Source organism: Lissotriton helveticus, chromosome 1_1 (assembly GCF_964261635.1).
Source record: "Lissotriton helveticus chromosome 1_1, aLisHel1.1, whole genome shotgun sequence".
Lineage (NCBI taxonomy): Eukaryota > Metazoa > Chordata > Amphibia > Caudata > Salamandridae > Lissotriton > Lissotriton helveticus.
The window spans coordinates 1,654,305,083-1,654,326,129 of NC_136057.1; the positions used below are offsets into that span (position 1 = coordinate 1,654,305,083).

The 21,047-nt window shown below is 45.3% G+C and overlaps 1 protein-coding gene across 1 annotated transcript in view; it reads right to left on the reverse strand.

Moving 5' to 3' along the window:
• BIN2 (bridging integrator 2) overlaps positions 1-21,047 on the reverse strand; it is a 319,199-nt gene that overhangs the window by 63,273 nt on the left and 234,879 nt on the right. The gene's annotated exons all lie outside the window — the stretch shown is intronic.

The following is a 21,047-nucleotide window of genomic DNA, read 5'->3' on the forward strand; positions in this document are numbered from 1 at the left end:
AAATATATTTAGTGTGACAAGTAAATGAAAATAAATGGAAGAGTGTCCAACATTATTATTTAGCTATCTTTATTTGAGATTTTATGTTGTATGGTACAGTGGGAATGGCATTCTATGCAGATGTTACAACAATATCATTATCTATCTGGTACAATATGTTCTCTCAGTTACAGACGTGCATGAATAATGGCTTGGCTCTGTTCCACTTAGTTATTGCTGCCTGCCAGCTTTCCATGCGCAGGAGCTTCCAGTGCATCGAAGCCTGCCTCTGCCCCAGCAGCAGCGCAAAGTCTAAAAAGCGGACCTGCAGAGGTTACAAAGGCACAGCAAGATGCGGGCAACGCAGTTGCAGTCTGTGCATCCCATGATTCTATTGACGTGTCAGTGACCTATGTCCAACATGTGCGGGCTACCAAGCAATCTAGGACCATGTGAATTATGTCCGCTCCAATAGTGCGACGGTGCGGGCATCAGAGGATGCATCAAGGTAGATCCTATTAAATCTAGCCGGGGTGAGGTATGCCATATGTAAGACGTTATGTTGTATGTATTGCAAGGGGGCGTTGTGGGATACCTTCCAAGGGTGTAACACTGTTCTGTCCTATTACTTCAGGTTCAACTTGTGACCTATGTCATCCTCCCAACCGCATGTAAGCAGTGCTTTTGGATCTTGGATGATATGTATGTGAGAGGGCTTTGGTGAGCCAAGTGACCAGCCAGAGGCCGATGTCCATTAAGTGCAGCGTATGCATCAGCAGTTGTGGGTCCCATTCTGTGTCTCCTATATCCATAGCCTCTCAATTTCTATAACCAGCTGTCTATGCGCTAGGAATTGGCCCACCGGGAGTTCTGTCGATCTATCAACTGGTCAAAGGGCATGAGTACACTGCCTTAAAACAGGTCCCCTAGCGTTGCCACTCCTGCCAGTCCCCAACGCTCCATCCCTTCTTGTCCGATTAGTTCTCAAAGCACCCTTATGGATCATAGGGGGATCCCGGGGGGTATTGTGGCATCTTCATTATGATCCGCAGTGCTAGTCTGTAACTCCCGTGGGCCACTTGCGGAAAGAAGGTATAGTGTTGCATTCGGGAGAAATAGGTCTTGCACTAGGTGAATCGCTCTCCTCTCGGGTACCAGTCATATTTCCACTTGATATCTTCCTGCCAGCCAACAGAGCAGGCCACTGCAGCTGTGCCGCTAAATAGTAATGTTTAAAGTTCAGGTCACCTAGCCCCCCTCCCTCTATAGGGAGCCGCAACTTGGCTAAGGCCATGCTGCACCTGCCTCTGTTCCAGAAAAGTCCCACTAGCATTGTGTTCAGTGATCCAATACGCTGTGGGGAATGTGTACTAGTAAATTGGTGAAGTAATACAGGAGGTGCAGGACCATCACCATTTTGGAGAGGGATATTAAGCCTTGTACTGTTTGTGGGAGGGAGCACCAGAAACTGATTTGGTGTTGAAAGGAGGCAATCACCTTCATAAGGTTACCATCTATGAGGTCTTGGGTCAATTGGTAGATGATAATGCCCACATATCGAAAGGTATGGGACTCCCAGCGAGTGGAGTGGGAGCCTACTGCAACAAACTGTGGTGGGCAATCCAGGTGAAGTGGGAACAGGCAGGTCTTGTTCCAGTTTATCCCCAGCCCAAGGCAAGTTTAAAGGCACCCAAGATATGTTATCCGAGCAATGCCTTCTTGGATATCTGACGTAAATTAGGGTGTCATCACCATATAGGGAGACACCGTGGGCTGTGTCTCCAACAAGAATGCCCCACATCTGTCCGGCCTGCCTGAGTCTCTAGGCAAGTGACTCATTGTCAGGACAAAGAGTAGAGGGGAAATGGGGAATCCTTGCAGTGTGCCCCTGCCAACTGGGCAGGGGGCCTATAGCCATTGTCCAATTTTCACCCTTGTCATGTGCTCTATATAGAGGAACTTTATTATTTTCTGCAACCTGCCTATTATGCCCATCATGACTAATGTCACAAACATGTACTCCCAGTCTAGGGTCTTAAAGGCTTTTGCATGGTCTAGGACCACACATGCTGCAAATGGCCAGCGTTGTGGGGCTTCTTCCAACAATCTGTATAGCCTTCCTATCTAATGTGTTGTGAATCTAGTTTGTATGAACCCGTTTTAACCAAGGTGTACCAGAGTTGGCAGAAGTTCTAAAAACCGCATCACTATGGCTAAACTGAGGTTCTTGGAGTCACAGTCTGACATGGATAATAGTCTGTAGGAGGCAACTCCAAGTAAGTTGCAGCCTGACATTGGACGTGAAACCAGTAGCGCATCCCGAATGTTTGGAAGCAATTGCCGTGTGGTGAAGGCCGTTGTATATAGCTTTAGCAATTTAGAGATCAATGCTGCCTAATAAGCCTTATAAGACTCAACGGGCAGATTGTCTAGTTCTGGAGTTTTACACGTGGGGAATCACAAATGACTCTATGTCGTTCTTGTTCTGTGAGGGGGCACTTAAGATCTTCTCTGAGCTCCAGCACCAAAGCTGGCAATGTGACCAAGTGTAAGATCTCAGGAATCTGAGTCTGTCGATCGACAGGGAGTGGGTTATAGAGTGTGCGATAATGTTCACTGAAGGCTTTGTGGATTGTGACTATGGGTGGGTGAAAAATTCTGCTCCGCCAGCGAAGTTCCAAGTGGAACACGGAGACTGGGCAAAACTCCACAAACTGCTGCTTGGCAGAGTTTTTTCTCATGTATGGCTTCCCATCGTTAAGTTGGCAAGCACGAGTGAGAATTTGTGTTCTCATAGCATGGTTTTCAGGCACTAGTTTGCGTTTTGGAGAGATTTCTCAACATGGGCAGTCATAGCAGGTCGTGACCGTTCTCGTTGAGAAAGCTGCCGCGCAAGTAGTGTACAAGCCATCTTTCTAATATGATACCAAATGCTTGAAGCTTCAGACCCTGTTAAGTTGATATAAAAATCTCTGCACAAAATGGTTGAACGTTTCCATTTTGTCTTAAGTAAAACTGCTATTGTAACGCAAGGCTTGCACAAGATTTCAGAATATTGTTTTGTGAAATGCTTCTGATACGTGTTATGGAAAGGACCATCATAATTCATTGTACTACAGTGGAAAGTCCCCAAAGCTGCCTACTTAGACACGTGGTCGGCAACAGTGTATTTTGGACCATAGATGATATGGCGCAGCTTGGCAGCTTAGGCAGTTGCCAATTGGTCCAAAGACCCATGCTTATTTTGTGTTACGTATATTATGATGCTGCATTCTTTGTGGTTTGGGCCTATAAAAGTTGTCAGGAATGTCACATCATTGGGCATTCAGTGACTTTGCTGTCTGCCTTTGTGCTGCACGTATTTGCATTGTTTGTTGATTTCCAATAAATTGTGCCATCTTTTGTGCTAACAGAGAACTGTATTTGTGGTATTAATTCTTATTTCTTATTGCAGCTCCTACAGTAGAAAATCTACTTGAGCTGCAGAACAAAGAGGCGCCATCTGGTGCACCACATGGTGCAGTTCACTCTGAGTTTACGCACGGGGGGGTATACCCATTAGTTGTCACTGGGACCTGGGTTGAACTAGATAATAAGAGGAAGGGGTCCCAGTATATCACGGGGATTTATTTAGATAAATGAAACACAATTACTAGAAAAACAATAGTTTAGATCCACACGGTTTTATTCACAGTGGGATGTAGTATAATATACAACTAATATAATGCAATAAACTGTATTAAACGTCATACAGTGCCCCACGAGGGAGAGGAACGTGATGGTGAGGGAGTCGTGAAGTGAAGGGATCATGTGACAATAAAATCAGTTGTCATGTGACAGTAAAATCAGTTGTTTAGGCATTTACTTAAGCCACCAATGGGGTAGCAACAACTTGTATAACACATAGTAAATCTTTCACATAGAGGCATACGACACCAAGTACAGCAAATATACAATTGTTGGTGTGAGGTTGCCACAATACAGAACAAACAGTCGACGTTTCGACCCTCTTGTAGCTGCAGGATAATTTAACCTTGCTGTAGGGTCTTCATCAGGACCATGGTGGGGGAGTGGGGGCAAAGGACCTAATAGGGGTATAATGAATTCCAATTAGAGGGTTGAAATTAACCTCTATGTCGAACACATAGGTAGAGAAAAGCCAAAAATGACTGAAACATAGTGCAAGTGAGCACATTACATTGTTTACAGGCTTCTTCCTGCTTACGCAATTAATGGCGGGTTAATTACTAACGCTGGGGAAAGGGTAGATGCGTGTCGCTTACACTAGCACATGCAAACAAAGATACCCAAAAGAACTGGAGGGTAGGTCATCACCGCACGGACTTACTTGTGCGTCCCTCCAACGAGAGATCAAGAGATGACTGAAATGCGCGGGAGCCATTAACACTCAAAAGGGAGGTGAGATGGAGGAATTATGGCCTGTGGTGGAGCGAGCGATGGCATTGGCTAACATAGTGAGCGTGAGTTTAGATTATAATAATGGTGAGCATGCGAGATTAACTGCCATTCAAGGGTCAACAAGGGGATTTAACTAATGATGGCAAAACGAGAATATCCGTATACAGCTTACCAACAGTCCGCATGCAGTGGGATCTTGGGCGGAAACTCAGGTAATTACAAACAAGTTGAAGAATAATAATACCGCATCTGAAAGAGGGAGCGAGTCATAATGTAATATCAAACATAAAATTGTGGCGAGGTAGGAGCGGGCACCATAAAAACGGCTAAGTGGCTTACCGATAGCACCCGTTGTGTGACTTGGGCGCGGTCGGGCACACAGTCGTGGTTTTCAAATTTCAAAGAATTGAAGGATGGGTCTGAGGGAGGTAAAATAGGGGATAGCGATTCAGGCTACGTGGCAGCTCAAAAATACAGACTAATATACTCATTGTGCGAGCCGTGTAGCTTACCGATATCCTGGCGGCATGGGGAATGTCCGCGATCGGTCGGTTCAAGAGTCGATTATTTAAAGACTTCCTGACTCGGGATTGATCTGAGGGAATTGAGAATGAGGGATAATGAGTAATACTAGTCTCAACACCGAGCAGGGAGCGACTCTCAGAGACAGAATCACTTACTTGGTAAAGTATGACAGCTCTGTGCGCGAGTTGCGGTGGGAATGCCGCGCTTCCTATTTTGCTATGGTAGTCATAGTGACAGGTCACGTGGTGGCCACAGGGAGGAATGAAGCTAGTAAAAAGACCACAGGGTCAGGCATGGTCGTAGTGACCGCAGAATGGTCGAATAATACAGTAGCAATTCACATAAAAAATACAGTGTATAATGAAGAAAACAATAATGATAATTGAGTAGAAGACTGGCTATGAAAACCAACGGGTGAGACCCCACTGTTTACAGATACTCTCGCATTTATGTGTGATTGGTCCTGATTGCCAATAATGTGGTTATTAGAGCGTACCTCTCAAACATGAGGGTAAAAGCTCGGCATATCAATGAGTCACAGGTATAGCAATGGCGTGGCTACGTATGTCAATGAGGAGGCTATATTTCTAAACAAAAGCAAAATGGCCAGGACATCAAACAATATGATTATTAGAGCGTACCTCTCACACATGAGGGTAAAGGCTCTACATACAGTGAAACCACAAGTTTTGCAATTGCTCGACAGTGCATGGCAGATGGTGGGGGCACAGTGTAGACCAGAGTAAATGGTAGAATAATAAAAAATTATTTTATGGTAAAATGGCCAGTTGGGAGAATGAGCTATCGGATTCGTTCAGACCAGTTTCAATGGAGTTGAAAAAGTGCATCCATTTTAATTCTCGTGTGTTGAGAATGTCCGAGATATTACCACCACGTGGTCCAAGTGTTATTTTTTCAATGATCAACCATCGTAAGCTCTCTGGTGGGTGTTTATTCAATTTGAAATGTTCCGCGAGTGGGGCACCTTCCACCTCGCAGCGAATACGACTCATGTGTTGCAGTATACGAGCTTTGATTTTTTGCTGGGTCTGCCCAATGTAGATCTTCTGGCATGGGCATAAAATAGCATAGATGACATTGCTAGTATTGCAATTGCTGAAGCATTTCAATTTAACAGTTAGATGGAGATAAGTAAAGTCTTTGGTCTGTATCGTTGAGTCACAGGCCTTACAATGCCCACATTTGGAGTGACCCAATACCGGTGGTAGATTCCATAGAGTGTTGATCGTTGGGTGGCATTCTGGCGGTAGAAAAGAATTCACGACATGGTCCCTGATGCATTTAGCTTTCTTGAAAGCATGGAGTGGTGTCATTGGTTGGCTGATCTCGTCCGAGACCAGGTGCCAATGTTTATTGAGAATTTTTTTGATGGTGTTGCTTCTCGTGTTGAAAGTCGTGACGCACACAATGCGGTTCTCTTGATCATCCGTTCTATGTTTAGGCACTAGTAATTCCTCTCTAGGATAGAACCAAGCCCGCTTGCGGGCTTTTTTGATCAAGCGTCTGGGGTAGCCTCGGCTCAGCAATCGATTTGACAGATCCTGGGATTCTGAGAAGTAATCCTCTTTGGTGGAACAATTTCGACGTATCCTCAGGAATTGCCCGAAGGGCAGGTTGTCACGAAGGGCTCGTGGATGATGGCTGGTATATGCCAATAAGGAATTCCTCTCCGCAGGTTTGCGAAATAGTTTAGTGAGGAGTTTGCCAGACTCATGGTAGATTGTGACATCCAAAAAATCAATGGAGTGATTGTCTGATGAGATTGTGAATTTAATGTGCGGAGATTGTTCATTGAGCCAGGCGAAAAAATCATTAAGTTGGTCTAGGCTCCCATTCCAGATCAAGAGGATGTCATCTATATACCTCATCCAGAGACCAACTTGGTCTCTGAATGGGTTGAGTTGACTTAGAACAGTGTCCTCTTCGAATGCTGCCATATATAGAATGGCTACGTCAGGGGCGAAGGGAGCGCCCATCGCAACTCCGGAGGTTTGTAGGTAAAAATTAGTGTCAAAAAGGAAAAAATTTCGGGTCATTGCAATTTTCAGTAGAGCTATAATGAACTCAGATGGTACTTGGGCAGGTGCTGGGCGTTTGTTCAGACAGCGGGCAATCACCGTGAGGGCTTCCTGTTGAGGGATGCAGGTGTAAAGGGAGACGACATCACAGGTGGCTAGTCTTTGATGGGATGGGTCAAATGAGATGCTCTCAATTATATTAATGGTGTGCATAGTATCCCGGATGTATGAAGGAGTGGCCTCTGCTAAAGGTTTGATGAAAAAGTCAATGTACTTTCCCAATGGTTCCAGAAGGGATCCGCAGCCAGAAACAATCGGCCGGCCCGGTGGACTTGACATGCTTTTGTGCAGTTTGGGTAACGTATAAATAGTTGCCAGACGTGGGTGTTTGTTGTTAAGGAACTGGAACTCGTTCTCTGACAAGAAGCCCATATCCAAACCTTCTTGGGTGATTTCGAGGATCTCGGAGGCAATGGATCGAGTAGGGTCCGACCTCAATATTTGATAGCAGTTTGTGTCCTGTAGTTGACGTAGAACCTCTGATTTATATGCAGATTTATCCTGTACCACTATGGCACCGCCTTTATCGGCCGGCTTAATCACGACTTGAGTGTTATTGGCCAGTGTCCGTAATGCTGTTTTCTCAGATTTGCTGATGTTATACCGAACAAAAGTTTTGTCCTGTAGAGCCCGCTGTACATCACGCCAAACAACCATTTCATAAGCAAGAATTTGATTGGACATCGTGCTGGCATATGGAACAAAGGTGGATGGTGGTCGTAAGCCTGTAACAGATGTTTTTGATTGTGTGACGGAGTTCCGGAAAAAGTACTTTAGTCGGATTTTCCTGAAAAATTTGAATAGCTCTGTTTTCACCAAGAAATGGTCAGGATTGTATGTAGGGACATATGATAGTCCCTTGCTGAGTACTTGCATTTCCGTATTGCTGAGTAGTTGCTTGGAGATGTTGATAATTGGATTGAGAGTTTCAGGTTGTCTGGAAGGATCTACCAGCGGTATGTCTTGTTCCGAGTCACCCTCTCGCCGTGCGGTTCTGCTTGGAATTGGACTTGTTTGGATGGTTGTCCTCGTCCTCCATTCCAGTTGGCCTGATTCTGCTGGGAACCACGTTGATTCTGACCGCGGGGCCATGAGTTGCCTCTCCCTCGTGGGGGTCGCCAAGACCCTCGGCCTTGTCCTAAAAAAGGAGGAAAAAGCGGAGGTGGGTAGTTGTAATCAAAATACGGATATTGATGGCTAGGACCTGCGGAGTCCGGTTCTCCCTCAGAACTATAGGACGAATCTGAAAAGGTAGGGTAATTCCGTCTACCTCTAAAGTTGCCCCGGCCTCTGTTGGTAAAGCGGCCTTGGGTATCCTGTTGGTAATAATCGTCTTGTAGGTATGGATATGTCTTCTTTTTATCGTAGAGCCGAATATCCCGTGCTAATTTTTCAAGTTTACGGTTTTGGGTGGTCACATCAAAATCCTTAAGTGTGGCTTGTAAATTCGTCAGAGTATCCTTGGCGTTTGCAAAGTTAGAGTCGGTCGATATTTCGGCTTTCAATGCAGCAATTTCAGCGGTGAGTTGCACTACCTGGTCTTTGGCAGTTTCAACGCCCAACACCATCCAGTGGCGAGAGCAATTATTTGATATGTGGCTAAAGCCTTCTCTAAATTTGGGGACTTCAATGAAGATAGCCGGTTCTATCTTAATTTGCAATCCAACCGGAATTATGTTCTCTTTCAGGTACTTCGTAAGCAAGTGACCGTGCCAGCGGGTACGCACCAGTTTTTTCTCCAGGCGTTCGAGACGTGAAATTTTATCTTTTAGTGAAAAGTCAATTGTCGGAACATCAGATTGAAAGAAAATGTTGTCAGGGTTTTGGAGCAGTTTGTCAATATAGTCCTCGGAGTAGGACAAGAGCTCTCTTTCTACCATATTGTGTTACTAGAGTGAAGAAATCAAGAACAATTGGGAGGGAAAGGGGAACCTCGCAGACATGCGTCTGCTCGAAGTAGTTTATGCACGGGGGGGTATACCCATTAGTTGTCACTGGGACCTGGGTTGAACTAGATAATAAGAGGAAGGGGTCCCAGTATATCACGGGGATTTATTTAGATAAATGAAACACAATTACTAGAAAAACAATAGTTTAGATCCACACGGTTTTATTCACAGTGGGATGTAGTATAATATACAACTAATATAATGCAATAAACTGTATTAAACGTCATACAGTGCCCCACGAGGGAGAGGAACGTGATGGTGAGGGAGTCGTGAAGTGAAGGGATCATGTGACAATAAAATCAGTTGTCATGTGACAGTAAAATCAGTTGTTTAGGCATTTACTTAAGCCACCAATGGGGTAGCAACAACTTGTATAACACATAGTAAATCTTTCACATAGAGGCATACGACACCAAGTACAGCAAATATACAATTGTTGGTGTGAGGTTGCCACAATACAGAACAAACAGTCGACGTTTCGACCCTCTTGTAGCTGCAGGATAATTTAACCTTGCTGTAGGGTCTTCATCAGGACCATGGTGGGGGAGTGGGGGCAAAGGACCTAATAGGGGTATAATGAATTCCAATTAGAGGGTTGAAATTAACCTCTATGTCGAACACATAGGTAGAGAAAAGCCAAAAATGACTGAAACATAGTGCAAGTGAGCACATTACATTGTTTACAGGCTTCTTCCTGCTTACGCAATTAATGGCGGGTTAATTACTAACGCTGGGGAAAGGGTAGATGCGTGTCGCTTACACTAGCACATGCAAACAAAGATACCCAAAAGAACTGGAGGGTAGGTCATCACCGCACGGACTTACTTGTGCGTCCCTCCAACGAGAGATCAAGAGATGACTGAAATGCGCGGGAGCCATTAACACTCAAAAGGGAGGTGAGATGGAGGAATTATGGCCTGTGGTGGAGCGAGCGATGGCATTGGCTAACATAGTGAGCGTGAGTTTAGATTATAATAATGGTGAGCATGCGAGATTAACTGCCATTCAAGGGTCAACAAGGGGATTTAACTAATGATGGCAAAACGAGAATATCCGTATACAGCTTACCAACAGTCCGCATGCAGTGGGATCTTGGGCGGAAACTCAGGTAATTACAAACAAGTTGAAGAATAATAATACCGCATCTGAAAGAGGGAGCGAGTCATAATGTAATATCAAACATAAAATTGTGGCGAGGTAGGAGCGGGCACCATAAAAACGGCTAAGTGGCTTACCGATAGCACCCGTTGTGTGACTTGGGCGCGGTCGGGCACACAGTCGTGGTTTTCAAATTTCAAAGAATTGAAGGATGGGTCTGAGGGAGGTAAAATAGGGGATAGCGATTCAGGCTACGTGGCAGCTCAAAAATACAGACTAATATACTCATTGTGCGAGCCGTGTAGCTTACCGATATCCTGGCGGCATGGGGAATGTCCGCGATCGGTCGGTTCAAGAGTCGATTATTTAAAGACTTCCTGACTCGGGATTGATCTGAGGGAATTGAGAATGAGGGATAATGAGTAATACTAGTCTCAACACCGAGCAGGGAGCGACTCTCAGAGACAGAATCACTTACTTGGTAAAGTATGACAGCTCTGTGCGCGAGTTGCGGTGGGAATGCCGCGCTTCCTATTTTGCTATGGTAGTCATAGTGACAGGTCACGTGGTGGCCACAGGGAGGAATGAAGCTAGTAAAAAGACCACAGGGTCAGGCATGGTCGTAGTGACCGCAGAATGGTCGAATAATACAGTAGCAATTCACATAAAAAATACAGTGTATAATGAAGAAAACAATAATGATAATTGAGTAGAAGACTGGCTAATGAAACCAACGGGTGAGACCCCACTGTTTACAGATACTCTCGCATTTATGTGTGATTGGCCCTGATTGCCAATAATGTGGTTATTAGAGCGTACCTCTCAAACATGAGGGTAAAAGCTCGGCATATCAATGAGTCACAGGTATAGCAATGGCGTGGCTACGTATGTCAATGAGGAGGCTATATTTCTAAACAAAAGCAAAATGGCCAGGACATCAAACAATATGATTATTAGAGCGTACCTCTCACACATGAGGGTAAAGGCTCTACATACAGTGAAACCACAAGTTTTGCAATTGCTCGACAGTGCATGGCAGATGGTGGGGGCACAGTGTAGACCAGAGTAAATGGTAGAATAATAAAAAATTATTTTATGGTAAAATGGCCAGTTGGGAGAATGAGCTATCGGATTCGTTCAGACCAGTTTCAATGGAGTTGAAAAAGTGCATCCATTTTAATTCTCGTGTGTTGAGAATGTCCGAGATATTACCACCACGTGGTCCAAGTGTTATTTTTTCAATGATCAACCATCGTAAGCTCTCTGGTGGGTGTTTATTCAATTTGAAATGTTCCGCGAGTGGGGCACCTTCCACCTCGCAGCGAATACGACTCATGTGTTGCAGTATACGAGCTTTGATTTTTTGCTGGGTCTGCCCAATGTAGATCTTCTGGCATGGGCATAAAATAGCATAGATGACATTGCTAGTATTGCAATTGCTGAAGCATTTCAATTTAACAGTTAGATGGAGATAAGTAAAGTCTTTGGTCTGTATCGTTGAGTCACAGGCCTTACAATGCCCACATTTGGAGTGACCCAATACCGGTGGTAGATTCCATAGAGTGTTGATCGTTGGGTGGCATTCTGGCGGTAGAAAAGAATTCACGACATGGTCCCTGATGCATTTAGCTTTCTTGAAAGCATGGAGTGGTGTCATTGGTTGGCTGATCTCGTCCGAGACCAGGTGCCAATGTTTATTGAGAATTTTTTTGATGGTGTTGCTTCTCGTGTTGAAAGTCGTGACGCACACAATGCGGTTCTCTTGATCATCCGTTCTATGTTTAGGCACTAGTAATTCCTCTCTAGGATAGAACCAAGCCCGCTTGCGGGCTTTTTTGATCAAGCGTCTGGGGTAGCCTCGGCTCAGCAATCGATTTGACAGATCCTGGGATTCTGAGAAGTAATCCTCTTTGGTGGAACAATTTCGACGTATCCTCAGGAATTGCCCGAAGGGCAGGTTGTCACGAAGGGCTCGTGGATGATGGCTGGTATATGCCAATAAGGAATTCCTCTCCGCAGGTTTGCGAAATAGTTTAGTGAGGAGTTTGCCAGACTCATGGTAGATTGTGACATCCAAAAAATCAATGGAGTGATTGTCTGATGAGATTGTGAATTTAATGTGCGGAGATTGTTCATTGAGCCAGGCGAAAAAATCATTAAGTTGGTCTAGGCTCCCATTCCAGATCAAGAGGATGTCATCTATATACCTCATCCAGAGACCAACTTGGTCTCTGAATGGGTTGAGTTGACTTAGAACAGTGTCCTCTTCGAATGCTGCCATATATAGAATGGCTACGTCAGGGGCGAAGGGAGCGCCCATCGCAACTCCGGAGGTTTGTAGGTAAAAATTAGTGTCAAAAAGGAAAAAATTTCGGGTCATTGCAATTTTCAGTAGAGCTATAATGAACTCAGATGGTACTTGGGCAGGTGCTGGGCGTTTGTTCAGACAGCGGGCAATCACCGTGAGGGCTTCCTGTTGAGGGATGCAGGTGTAAAGGGAGACGACATCACAGGTGGCTAGTCTTTGATGGGATGGGTCAAATGAGATGCTCTCAATTATATTAATGGTGTGCATAGTATCCCGGATGTATGAAGGAGTGGCCTCTGCTAAAGGTTTGATGAAAAAGTCAATGTACTTTCCCAATGGTTCCAGAAGGGATCCGCAGCCAGAAACAATCGGCCGGCCCGGTGGACTTGACATGCTTTTGTGCAGTTTGGGTAACGTATAAATAGTTGCCAGACGTGGGTGTTTGTTGTTAAGGAACTGGAACTCGTTCTCTGACAAGAAGCCCATATCCAAACCTTCTTGGGTGATTTCGAGGATCTCGGAGGCAATGGATCGAGTAGGGTCCGACCTCAATATTTGATAGCAGTTTGTGTCCTGTAGTTGACGTAGAACCTCTGATTTATATGCAGATTTATCCTGTTTATTTACTGTCACATGACAACTGATTTTATTGTCACATGATCCCTTCACTTCACGACTCCCTCACCATCACGTTCCTCTCCCTCGTGGGGCACTGTATGACGTTTAATACAGTTTATTGCATTATATTAGTTGTATATTATACTACATCCCACTGTGAATAAAACCGTGTGGATCTAAACTATTGTTTTTCTAGTAATTGTGTTTCATTTATCTAAATCACTCTGAGTTTACAGCACGGAACAAGCTCCCAGCACCAAAAATCAGCACACCGTGCTGATATCCGCCCCCTTGGGAACTACACAGAATCTCATAGAGCTTTTATGTAACTCCAAGGAATTTCATGGATTGATATTCTGCGAGTTCTGCCTGCCCATCCCTGGTTGTGACCACTGTTGTTGGGGAAACACGAATGGCGGTCATTGGCTCAACGTTGATCCCACTCCTCAGCAGCCACGCCAAGAGGCGGCCGGGCTTATCACCTTCTGCATGCATCCTGGTCTGGTATGCGCTATAGTCTATGCATCACAGTAACTCCAGCAGTCGGGTCTGGCAATTTGGCTCGACCCACGCTGCAACATCCTCCAGTGCAGTCTGCTCAAGAGCTCCAAGGACAGTTTTACCTTGTGTTAGCTTGCGTTGAACGGTGTTTCGCAATCCCATTACGCTATGGATACAATACCCTAGTTTGACCATTTTTAGGACCTTTCACACCACCATGTGTGTGGTGGATGATCCCCAGTTGTCAATGATATAGTTGTTCAGGCATTTCGAGTTGATTCTTGGTATGCCAGGCCTTCTAGTGATGCAGGATGTAAGTGCCAGGTTGGTACTGGTGGAAGAGGTTCTCCCCAGGTGAATCATAGGATGAGCAGGTTATGGTCCGATGGGGTCTTTCCCAAGTATACGGCCTCTATGACATTCATTTGTGTTGTGCTGTAACATAGGAAGCGGTCTAGGCACATGTGTAAGTCGTGAGTTGGTGAATAGAAGGAGTATTCCCTAGTGTCTGGGTGTATTGTTTCCAGCTGTCTGCTGAGGACTAAGGTATGAGCCATTGGGACAGGTAGGATGCTGTGCCCACTGTGGGAGAACTGGATGGAGGGTTGTAAGTTGTCAAGCTGGGGGTCTAATACACAGTTAAAGTCCTCTCCAAAGATCCAGGGTTGATTGGACCATCTGGTCAATAGTGAAGTGAAGTGCACCAGAAACTGTTGTTGTACTACATTCAGGGCACAGATGCTCCCCAACAGTAGTTTCTAATCATACAACTGTCCCTCCACAAACACGTATCACCCCTCACGGTCTGTTTCAACCTCCGTACCCTTGAAGGGCACGCAAGATTGGATCCATATGAGTTTTCCCCTGGTGTAGCCCGAGTAAGTAGTGCTATAGCACTGACCTATTCAACGTTTTTGTAGTTTAAGATCCTCTCCTTTAGCGAAATGGTTTTCTTGGAGGAAGACAATGTGGGTGCCTCTCCTTCTGACATGTTGATGTACTGCGTGGTGTTTTTTGGCCATGCCCAGCTCTTGGACATTCCAAGTTAGTAACAAGAGTTTAGCCATCTGGTGGTGATAAACCATTGTCTGCAGGGTAAGAGGTGGAGGCTAGACGGTGACCTCTAGGGACTCTATCTATGGGCCTAACTACGTGTGTAGCAGCAGGTGTGCATGTTTTCTGGCTCTGCAAAAATGGTAAACATAGCTCCCAACTCTTAATCCTAGGGAGGCAGGGTAACATCTTGCTGCTCAAATAGGTAGAATACAATTTCGCTTGTTGGAGCCCCGAGGCATTGATCCTTGATTTCCAAAAGGTGTCCATGAGAACAAGGGGGGTAATCTATCTGAAAGGCAGTTGCGCGTTTGGTGGCTACAGGCTGTGGTGGGGGGGTTTCCATTTCACCCGGTTTGACACCATGGGAATCAGGATCGTTGGACCATCCAGGTCTGGCGCCACAGGCCCCCAATTTGTAGATGGTCAGGTTGTGGATGTCTAATGTCGTATTTAAGCGAAGTCATCTGTCATTTGTGGTGTGACCACAGGAAGATGGGCCAAGACTGCGTTGATATCTGATGAACTTGCCCAGCCTCCAAGTGTGGATCATCAGTGTTGTTGCGGGTCCTTCTCTGTTCCCCCATTTTGGTCGCAGCTGTGAGCTCCTCCATCTGCTTGTCTTGGGCAGGGGTTGGCACCCCTGTTGTCTACCTGTCTCTTCCCCATTGACTGGACCAACCACCCGATGGTGGTCAAATGGCGGTGCAGCCCAGAGTCCTGGATTCAGAGGATTTATAGCATCATTGTTCCACCCAGTGCCAGGCATCCGCGGGCTCTGTGAAGAAATTGTCGGTCTGGTACGCTATGATTTTAAATTTTGCCGGTAATGACAGGAAGTAAGTGAGGGCAGCGGATCTCTGCTTCTTTTTTTACTTCCAGAAACAAGACTCTGCAGCGCTAGACCGACAGGGTGTGATCCAGAAACGGAAGTAGGCGGGAGTTAATGGGTCTCGTGTTCAGGGCTACTTGGAGGATGGTTTCCTTGTCCCCAAAGTTCATTATTTTGGCGACAGCCGGCCAGGGTGGCATACCAGGTGGAGGTCATCTGGCAAGTTTATAGTGGGACCACTTCACTAAGAAAAAGGAGGACCGCCCCATAGGTGCTGCTACAGTGGAAACCCAAGTTCCGATGAAGGCGATGGGATCCCCCCTTCCATGCATTCGGGAAGCAAATGATGCACAAGTTCTTGGGCCATGATCTGCCCTCAGCATCTTTGCCCCTGCTTTTCAGCACGTGAACTCTGGCAACAATGTCTTTGACTTTTCCTTCAAGTTCTGTCATGGTAGATTCTAGTGTTTTCAGGACAGTCTCCATTTGCACTATTCTTGAAGTAAGTAAGTTTACGTTGGTCATCATGCTGTAGACTCAGTGCGACTGCCACTGCATGCACTCTGCCTCCCAAATCTGCTGGGTGTCGTGTTGACCACGAGGATTTTGTTAGCTTGGTGCTGGCAGTGTCCAAGGTCTCTGCGGCTGTGCTAGTCGGTATAATGACGTCTTGGGATGGCTTTCGGCACCCTCCACTACACCCTCTGTTCAGTTGCCCAGGGTGTGCACCCCACTGGCCCCCTGCGGTCCAATGCATTGGATACGTTCCTCCTCTGTGATGCAGGTGTCAATTGGAAAATGGTAGGGGCCTCTCCCCACCGTTGTATGCCGCAGTCGCCGGCATACTATGACACTCCATTCCCCCAAACTGCCAGGTGTGCAGAATGGTCCAGAGTCACGAGAAGTCCAGACGTTGGGGGCTTGGGTACACCGCTGCCCAAGGGATGGACTGATGCTTCTGGTAGGAGGATGATGTTGTTGGCCCCCTAGGCTCCACCTCGGCCCAGAACCTGGGGGCACAAGTCATCACTGGTCCAGGAGCGGCACAAGCAGTCTCACCAAAGGGGGCTGTTCTAAGAGGAGGCAGCTTCTGTGTCCCATGGTTTGGCACGGAGGACCAATGTATCAACAATAGGTGCCCCTTCTCCACTGCCTCACTCCATACTCGCAGGATCGTTTATGCCAGGGGCACAAAGTAGCTCCGACGTGGCCAGGATCTTACACAACCAACCACGGCCATCAGTATGGCCCAGGCATGTAGAACCACACTCCCCCACCACTCTAGCAGTGGTTGTGGGTAGGTCCATGTGTGCCCTTGGTAGCAGCCACCACAGCTCACTTCCGGGGAGTCCACAGTCAGTGGCGCCTTGACCTACTCCCCCTGCTCCCAGTTCCGCAGGACTCTCTCCATGCCTCCTTCCCGGTCATCTACAAGATGGGGCGGGAGTCACAGGTCCACACTGCCTTCTCACGGGCCTCCAGGCCCATCCGCGTGGCCACAGAACCGCTCTCCCAGCGCTCTCTGTGGTCACCAGAGTGGCTCATGCCTTCAGTGCTACGCTCCCTGTCAATATCTCTCACAGCAGAGGTGAGCCAGCTCTTGTTCCAGGCTCAGCCACCGCAGTCCATCCAGAGGGCATGCAGTGAGGATCGTAGGCCGTACAGGCCTGAGTTCTCACCCTTGCGATCAGCACCGCTGCTGTCTCCTCTCTCCTTCCCTGACTCAACAGGCGGCAATCCCACAATTCTTCTGGTCCTCTGCAGCCTGGGTTGGGGATATCCACTCAGCTCCTCTGTCCGGATGGGCCCAGATCACGGGTCCCCTGGCAGAGTGAAGCTAAGTTGCGTCCGCCATCTTGTCGTGGCAGACCCCACCTGAGACGTGTCCAACATTATTGTAATACTTTTTTTAAACATGCCAACTTTTTTTACATCCATAATTGTTCAGTTCGAAAAGCAGAGCAATCAAAAGCTTTTGAAACCTGAAAAAGCCAAAAGAATGCTGGCAAGAACGTAGTGGACATGGAATCTGAAAGCCTGATTTCTAATCCAGTCACTTGAATCTGCACAAATGATGTCCTTCCAGGAACACAGCTTTGTTTCCATGTGCCCTAGTACTTGTTTCTGCAAGAAATCTGAGCTAGCCTAATAATGAGAATGTTTACTCCAAAATACAAAACACTGAACTACATAAACCTACTTTATTTATTTCTTATTGGCTTACTATTAAAACGACCCGCAGAATGGAAACAAGGTACGTAATTCAGGCCTGGCTTCAGCCAAGACCTTTACATTTAAAAAGAAATAAAACATATATATATATATATATATTACCTACTGGCGGTCGCCAGTAGGTATATATAGTTAGGATTTTTTCTCTATGGGTTTTTTGAAAATTCTATGTCTAATAACTTTGGCGTTTGTGGACGGAATTGGCTGAAATTTTCAGGAAAATGGCACATTTTGTTTCTGAGCAGCCCTTGAAAATTTGGGGGGGGTTCGTCAAGGGGGGGCCGAGAAAAAAGGGGGGTCCCAAAACGTGTTTTTAACATTGAGTTTTCCATAGGGCGGTTGGCCTCACTTTTAGCCCGAACGGCTGAATGGATTTGCACGAAACTTGGCAAAATTGTAGGGACTGGTAGCCCGATGTGCCTTTTGTAGGTCTCAATATATGTGCTCCAGTGGATTTTGAGAAATTAACGTTTAAAAAAAGATATATATCTGTAAGCGCGGACTGGGCAGCGCACTGGTTCGCGGACTTTTCGCGCAACGGAGCTTTGTGAAGCGAAGCTGATTGGTTCTCCGGCGTCTGTCAACATTCCAAACAGTCCGTAGCGGCCGCCATCTTGTCTCTCGGTAGGATCGAGAGACAAGAGGAGGTCAAAACAAAGGGGGAAATAACTATAAGGGGGCATAGTAGATCCTCGCTGACCCCCTAGTTTTGATGTGGAGGTTTTAAAAGGGCCCCGCGGGGCAAAAAAAAACCAAAATAATAATAATCGAACGGCTGAATGGATTTGCACGAAACTTGGCAAAATATTAGGGACTGGTAGCCCGATGTGCCTTTGCTAGGTCTCAATATATGTGCTCCAGTGGATTTTGAGAAATTAACGTTCAAAAAAAGATATATATCTGTAACAGCGCTCCGCTTCGCGTACTTTTCGCGTTACGGAGCTTTGCGAAGCTGATTGGTTCTCCGGCGTCTGTCAACATTCCAAACAGTCCGTAGCGGCCGCCATCTTGTCCCTCGGTAGGATTGAGAGACAAGAGGAGGCCAAAGCGAAGGGGGAAATGACCATAAGGGGGCATAGTAGATCCTTCCTGACCTCTTAGGTTTGATGTACCATTTTGCCAAGTTTGGTGTAATTCCGTTCAGCCATTCAGGCTGTAGACGTATGTAAATGTCCTATGGAAAATTGCATGGGGAAAACACATTTGAAAGTGTTGAAATTTAGAACCAATTAAAATGTTACTTTGGTTTTGTATTTGTGTGTGATGAAAGTTAATTGGTTATGTATATATGTCAAATGAGAGGAAACCACAGCCATTTTGTGATACTACTGTCTGAGGTACATTTGTGAGGAATTTTTGGTGGTGAATTTCTGGTGTTTGATTTACACAGTACTAACACTTCTGCTACTTTTAAAAAGGTGAGTTGTTAATTTGTAAGGGGAACTATGTTGTACACTTGAAGATAATTTGAAAAATGTTTTCTGTTATTTATTTGCAGTCCTTCTGTTATACTAAATACTTGATAAAGTTAGTTTTATATTATGTATTACTAAAAACGATAAATGAAAGTGATTATTTTTTTCTGCAATTTACAGCAAGCAATTTCAAAATAAAATGGCTCACAATGAAGAGACCGTGGCAATTTCTTTTGAATTGTCCAACACATTGATTGAAATTGAGAGCACCAATAATGAAATATTGTAACAAGGAGGACATGACTTGTATGATTCCATTAGATTGATTGAAATGGACAGCACCAAGAATGAAATATTGTCACAAGGAGATGACTTGAATGATTCCACTACATTGATTGAAATTGAGAGCACCAATAATGAAATATTGTCACAAGGAGGAGATGGCTTGTATGATTCCATTAGATTGATTGAAATGGACAGCACCAATAATGAAATATTGTCACAAGGAGGAGATTACTTGAATGATTCCACTACATTGATTGAAATTGAGAGCACCAATAATGAAATATTGTCACGAGGAGATGACTTGAATGATTCCACTACATTGATTGAAATTGACAGCACCAATAATGAAATATTGTCACAAGGAGGAGATGACTTGAATGATTTTTTTGATCAATCTCTTGATGGCGAATTTATCGAGTGTTTGGAGACCATAGAGTTACAAGAATCATCATTGGAGACTTTTAATGAGGACATTGCTGATGAGGACATGTTACTAGTTCTTTCAAATTTAGAAAATTCTGAAGAATAAATTTATATTTAGAAATCAAAAATTGTTTGAGACATTATTCATTTTTATTTTTAATTTATGAGGTTGTAGCGAAGTGATTGTAGTATAAAATGAGACTTATAGTATAGAGTGCAACATTTTTATGTTACATGGTAAGTTTACTCATATTTACTTCCCTTCTGCCACTATATTATCTCCAATGTGTATTTGACATGTCTTCTTCATCTCCGGCCTCCTTTCTCTCACTGTGTGTCTCCGATGCATCTTATCGCTGGTATTTTGTGTAATTACAGAAGAGAGTAAAATAAAATAGTTCGGAACGTGAAAAGGGGGCAAAGTAGAGTACTCCTCACCCCCTAGGCCTTTTTAGGCGGTCCCAAAAGGATCAGTTTCTGCTTTCCTGAGAGATTATGGTATGAGTTCCATATACCACAATAACTTGCATTACAACATGCAAGATATCTATCTCCTATTACCAACTTTTGGAGATATTCGCGCTAAGCGCGAATATCTCCAAAAAGTAACACCTGCCCTGAGCAGTTCTTAGCCATGTTATCCAATGGGAGGTGGATAACATGGCTAAGAGCATTAGCTCGGTAATGCATGAATATCGCTGAGTTTTTAGCGATATTCATGCATTGCGGCCGTTTATTTTCGCATTTGCGATAAACCTTGATAATAGTAAGGTTTATCTTCGATAATTTCTGACGATGCTTAGTGGTAAAAAATTGGTTGGTAAGCATCGTTAGCGATAAATATCGCTTAACTTTGGTAATATGCCCCAACGTCTGTTAACGTTCGATTCGAAGGAAATGAGGAAGTGTTGAAAAACATTGTCTGCGCCATCTTGCCTTTTTTGAAATGCCACACTTTTGTCGAGCACGGCAGCCATTTTAGGTGTCTTGACCAGACCCACTCTCTGCACGCTGTCGATTCGTAGCATGGCTCCTCACCCACGCAAGCATCTTCCCTAGGCACTGGTCACCACCGCTCTCTGTCTTATGCATGGGCAATAAACCTCCCCCCATCTGCGCTGCTCTTCCCTGAGAATCACACTCTGTGCCCGCCCGACACCTCCCTTTCGCCCTATTCACTACCGCACCCTCTGACACTCCTCTTTCTCTGTGTCCGATTGTCCAGGCTATCAGCTAGCCCTGCAGATGTAGTTTATGGCCCCAGCTGTAAAGAATCACCCCTCTTCAAAGGAGTTATAGTAGATCAAGGCC